Below are 6,333 nucleotides of genomic sequence, written 5' to 3' on the forward strand. Positions count from 1 at the left end.
AGCCAGCAGCACGGAGCCCCTGCTGGTTGCTGCCAGATGAGGATTTTTAAAGAAGAGCCAGGAGTCCAGATTTTTATAGAAAAGTCCAGATTTTTAAATATTGGCTCATTTGAAAGAAATATGTGCAAGCCAAACAAAACACGTTTGGAAGCCAAGTTCGGCCCATAGGCGGGCAGTTTTCAACCCCTGCTCCACCTCAGAGAGTTGTAGGAACTAAATTAAATGAGTTTAAAATAAGATCGGTAATAATAATGGCAAACACTCACATAGCACTTAATATGGCCCAGGCGTTATTCTACTTGCTTTACCGACCCAGTCCTCGTATGTAACCACGTCCTGCAAGCACCTCATAGAGATATTTTAACAGATAAAGAAAGTAAGGAAAAGAGAGCCCCCTCGCCCTGCCCCTTCAGGCCTAGGGGCAGGGGTGGCTTTCCCTGGGAGCTGGTTCCCTTAGCCCTGCCCACATTTCTGTACAAGTTCCCTTTGTTAAATTCTTCTTGGTTATACTCTTTTGAGTATGCCATCCGCTGCCCTCCGGGACACTCACTGACTGATATGAATGATGAAGAAGGTGGATGGGTCCTTGCCCTCCTGACGCGCACATTCTGGTAACAACTACATAAACGAGATAGCCACGGGTACCGTGAAGAAAATAAAAGGTGATGCGACTGAAGAATGGCCGAGAGAGGCTACTTGAGGGGGAGACATCTGAGCTGAGACAGAAGGTCCGAAGGGGAGCCAGCAACCCCAGGACCTGGGAGACCCCTCTTCAGGCACACGTGCCTGTCTATGTCAAAGTTTTGGGGCTAGAACAAGCATGGCGTGCTGGAAGGATGACAAGAGGCCAGGGGGGCTGGAAATTGGTGAGGTGGGGGAGAGTGGTGGGACGATGGTCAGGGAGATAGAAGGCACCAGTCACTGCTGGGCGTGCTGGGATCTGGGCTTTAAGACTATTGGCAATTCTTACATTTCCTATAGGAGCCACAGGGATGAGAGGAGGGTGGCTGTCTCCTCTCCCCACGATGGCATGTATTTATTCATTGATATCCTTATACTCCAAAAAGGGGGAATCATCTGGCAGAAATGCTACTTTGCCTGCCATGTTCAAGCCTCCAATTCGACCTGATGTTGTGAACTTTGTTCACACCCACTCGGCAAGAATGACAGACAGCCCCGTGTTGTCAGTGAGTTAGCAGGTCATTGAAGCAGTGCTGAGTCTTGGGGTGCTGGCAGAGCCGTGGCTCCAATTCCCAGAGTTCAAGGCAATGGGACTCACCATTCTGGCCAGGTGCCTCTGGAAACGTGTGTTGTGGGGGCCGCGTGTTCGCACCAACCGAAACCTGGCGTGCTGCAATATGAGCACGACACAGAGGCGGTGCGTCATCTGCTCTGCCTGGCTGCCTCCGCCTTACCAGTGCTGGTCATGTCTGAAGGTCATCGTATTGGGCCCCTGGGTGGCTCAGTCGGTTCAGTGTCTGACTCTTGATCTCAGCTCAGGTCATGATCTCACGGTGGTTCGTGAGTTCGAGCCCCCACCTTGGGCTCCGCACTGACAGCGCTGGGGCCTGGTTGGGATTCTGTCTCTCCCTCTCCCTCCCTCAAAATAAACAAACTTTAAAAAAACTAAGTAAATAAAAATAAAGGTCATCGTATTGAGGAAGTTCCTGAACTTCCTTTGATGGTTGAAGATAAAGTTGAAGGTTACAAGAAGTCCAAGGTGGCTGTTTTGCTTCCTAAGAGACTTAAAGCCTGGAATGATATCAAAGAGTTCTATGCCTCTCAGCAAATGAGAGCTGGCAAGGGGCAAAATGAGAAACCGTTGCCATATCCAGTGCAGGGGACCCTGCGTTATCTCTAATGAGGACAACATTGTCCCCAGAAACATCCTTGGATTTACTTTACTTAATGTAAGCCAAGCGAACATTTCGCAGCTTGCTTCTGGTGGGTATGTGGACGTTTCTGCATTTGGACTGAAAGTGCTCCCCGCAAGTTAGACGATCTGTATGGCACTTGGCAGAAGGGTGCCTCCCTCAAGAGTAACTATAAGCTTCCCGTGCACAAGATGCTTAACACAGACCTTAGCGGAATCTTGAAAAGCCCAGAGATCCAAAGAGCCCTCTGAGCACCACGGAAGAAGACTCATCGCAGAGCCCTGAAGAATCACGTTTGAAGCTAACCCTGTATGTCAAGACTATGCCCCAGAACAGCGTTCATCGCCAGGCCAAGAATCACAAACTCTGGATGGACAGAGCAGCCGCAGCCTTAGAAGCCAAATCAGAGAAGAGGGTTCCAGGCAAGAGGTCTGTGTAGAGAAGAAAGGAAAGAAGGCTGCTGGTGTGAAAAAGCAGAAGAAACTTTGGCGGGGGGCGGGGGGGGGGGGGGGAACCGCAGCTTCCAAGCAACTGACAAGAAGCCTGAACAAGAGAAACCCACCTCGGAAGAAAAGAAGGCTGCTGCATAAAAAGTTAAATTTGTTTATTCCATAAGAGTCAAATCATTTCGGACAGCTAATTTTGAATAAAGACCTGATCAAAGGCAGGAAGAAAAAAAAAAAAAGACTTTTAGGAATTCTTTGAAGGTCTTCCAGTAGGGGAGTTATTTGAGCTGTTTTTTAAGTCTACAGTCTTCTCCTGTGTGGACAGTGGATTATACATCAGCGAGAGGTTATTGTCACAGTCCAGCCTAGAGTTGTTGGTGCTTTGAACAAGAGTGGTGGCAATCGGGGCACCTGGGCGGCTCAGTCGGTTAAGCGTCTGACTCTGGATTTGGGCTCAGATCATGATCTCGCGGTTCTTGAGTTTGAGCCCCGCAGTGGGCTGTGAGCTGACATTGCAGAGTCTGCTTGGGATTCTCTCTCTCTCTCTCTCTCTCTCTCTCTCTCTCTCTCTGCCCCTCTCTGCTCTTGCTCTCTCTCAAAATAAATAAATAAACTTAAAAAAAAAAAAGAGTGACGGCAATCAAAGTGGAGAGAGGTGAACGGGTCTGAGGTCCGTTTACACTGATTCTGAGGTATCTTAATATTCCAGTTTTTTCCATCCAGCGTCCTGGACCCCTGGAAGACAGTGAGCATGCTACAAGATTTTTTTTTTATATTTTCATTTTTATTATATACTTTCAAATTAATATGAACATATTCTGGATCATTTGTGTGCCCACCTTACAAGAGAAGAGTATCATCACATAATTTCAGTGGCCTCATTTGACTGCCTACAATGACCAGCATTCAATACACTGTAATGTTTTCATTGAAATACAACACACAGAGAAAAGTACATCACCCATAAGTACATAGCTCAAGAGATTTTCACAAACGGAACTTTTGCGGGTAAACAGCACACAGTCGAAGAACACAACGCTCCAGAAAACTCTCTCGCACCCTCTCCAAGACCCTCCCGGCCCACCTCCCAAAGGTAGCCATTGTCCTGCTTTCTAACGCCATAACTTACTTTTGCTTATTTTTTTAAATTTTGTTTTAACGTTTATTTATTTTTGAGACAGAGAGAGACAGAGCATGAACAGGGGAGGGGCAGAGAGAGAAGGAGACACAGAATCTGAAACGGGCTTCAGGCTCTGAGCTGTAGGCACAGAGCCCGACGCGGGGCTGGAACTCACGGACCGTGAAATCATGACCTGAGCCGAAGTCGGACGTTTAACCGACTGAGCCACCCAGGCGCCCCCTGTTTTTGAACTTTATATGAATACAGAGAAGAGAGTTACATTAGCAGGATGAATCCGACCTCTAAAAACTCCGTCCTGGTGTGTGTGGGCAGTATGGGTGGGGTTCCCACCAGGGACAGACCCTCCATTTTAGTTCATGCATCCTGGGCATTGTGATGAAGATTTGACCTCAGAGACTAGAAACCAAATTAACACCAAGGCGGGAAGCCATCTCATTAGCATATCTTGCCTGCAACAACAGGCATGGCCCAGCACAGTCATATCAGTGGTGCTGGGCATAGAGAAGGTTCACTTGTCGTGGCTGTGGCCGGTCTGTGGCACAGAGTTTCCCACACTTAGGGGAGTCATGAGATGTTAAGGGTAAAATAGTGATGTCTTGACTTTTGTCTTTGCCTTTCCAATCTGCACCCCAGCAACTTCCCAAGGTCCAGACCAAAAGGTCTTTTCATTAATCTAGAAGAAAAGCCTGGCTGAATCTGCTTCTAGTCACATATATGCCCCCACCTCTAACCACCCCCCATAGCCCCCCACCTCCACCCCGTGTCAAAACAGGAAAACAAGCAAAATCTGGTTTTTAGCTACTCTCTTTTTCGCTCCAGTTCTAACGCCTCCTGTTACCCCAGTGACCTCCCACTAGTCCCCAGAGTCCCTCACTGGAGACACATCCCCTACTCATCAAAATGTAGCCCTGTTGTCTCCCATTCCCTCCCAATTCTACTTTCTCTTATGTGATGATGGGTGGCATAGGGTTAATTGGAGGAATTCTCAGTGTGGTTCAGTGGAAAGAGCACTGCATTTGGGGGTAAAGAGGCCTGGTTCTAGTTCTAAAATTATATTAGAGGGGCGCCTGGGTGGCGCAGTCGGTTAAGCGTCCGACTTCAGCCAGGTCACGATCTCGCGGTCCGTGAGTTCGAGCCCCGCGTCAGGCTCTGGGCTGATGGCTCGGAGTCTGGAGCCTGTTTCCGATTCTGTGTCTCCCTCTCTCTCTGCCCCTCCCCCGTTCATGCTCTGTCTCTCTCTGTCCCAAAAATAAATAAAAAAAAAAACGTTGAAAAAAAAATTTTTTTAAAAATAAAATAAAATTATATTAGATTAACTGGTTGAAAGGGACAGAATTGAACTTAAGCAAGAAAGCCACACATACACAATAATTAATGAGTTCCCACAGGAATCAGGGATCAGACACATCTGTATCAGGGTCTCCAATGATGTCATTAGGACAGACTCACTCTCTTCATCTCTTGGCACTGTTTTCCTTGGCTCTCCACTCCTGGTGACAAGATGGCTGCCAATGGTTGGTCCTATCTTCTCAGCAACCCCAGTGGAGCATATGAACTTCTCTTTTCCAATGTTCTGGAATCAAATCTCGTCACTTTTCACTGGCCTCCTGGGAACACATGTTTTGATGCTCTGATTGGCCAGACCCAGTTCATATGCTCATCCCAGATTTGGGAGTAAACCCAGCACCACTCAAAATGCTATGACTGAGAGTGGGAAGGGCTGGTTCCCCTAAAGGGACTGAGTTAGGCAGAAGCAACAGATGTCTTCAGCTATTAATTGATCGTGAAAGCTTAACAAATCTTCCTACCCTTGGGCCTGGTTTCTCACCTGAAAAATGAGAAGGATGATCCCTATAACCTCTAAGGTCCCTTCTACTTCAACATTCTATTATTCTACCTAATTTCTCATAAGAATTCAATATCGTGTTTCCATCTCTCAGAGAATAACTCCCTTAATCCAATTAAAAGGGGGAACAATAAAGACATAACTGTGTATATAATAAGCCTGTTAAGAAGGGCAAATCCCACCATATATGCATGTCTTCCCCATCCACTCTGCAGGATCCCTGCCCAGTGACCCTTAAGGAAGGAAGCAAGAGGCTGGTGCCACTGGAGAGGGAGGGGGACCGCATCGGAACTAGCCACTCATTAAATGATTAAATCGACCAATAATTATTACGTGCATCCTAGACCCCAAGCACTGTACAAGGCTCTGGGATACAGAGATACAGCCCCTGTCTCTAAGACAACAGTCTTGAGCTAGGCATAGACATGTAAGCCACTGATTTATCATCTAGAACGTCAAGGGCTATGGCAGGATGATAAAGCAGCTCAAATGGGCACCTAACTAGTGGAAGACAGGGTTTAGGGCATTAAAAGATGAGGGGATAGTCAGAGACGTCGTCCCTAAGATGAGGATCCTGAACAGGAAAGAGAGAAGAAGTTGGCGTGATGGGAAAAGCAGAGAAAGAGCATCCTCAAATGTACCTAGTCGGGCATGCTCGGGGCACTGCAGTTTGTTCTGAGTGACTGCCATGTGGAGTTTAATCTGGGCAATGGCAAGAGGGGAGGCTGAGCCTGACTGGGAGGGAAATGAAGGACCAAACCAAGGAGACTGAGTGTTATCACGGAGGCACCTGGGAGCCACTGAAGATGTCAGCAGGATACAACATCATATTTGCACATGATGTACATATTTGCATGTAACACAATATCATATTTACAAAGGATCTACTAGTATGATGTGGATCAGAGAGACGGAAGGCCAGATTCCAGTTTTTAAGAAGTCTATGATCACACCATTCCGATGGTAAAGGGACTTCCTGTGCAGTATCTGTCCACTTGCTTCGTAATTTCCATGTTGTGTATGTCT

The 6,333-nt window shown here is 47.2% G+C and overlaps 1 pseudogene; it reads left to right on the top strand.

The window, feature by feature from the left end:
• The first annotated feature begins 989 nt into the window (after positions 1-989).
• On the top strand, positions 990-2,464 carry LOC112863681 (large ribosomal subunit protein uL4-like; annotated as a pseudogene).
• Positions 2,465-6,333: the final 3,869 nt, after the last annotated feature.

This window comes from Puma concolor, chromosome B4 (assembly GCF_028749965.1).
Source record: "Puma concolor isolate L17-30 chromosome B4, mPumCon1.1.hap2, whole genome shotgun sequence".
In the NCBI taxonomy this organism is placed as follows: domain Eukaryota; kingdom Metazoa; phylum Chordata; class Mammalia; order Carnivora; family Felidae; genus Puma; species Puma concolor.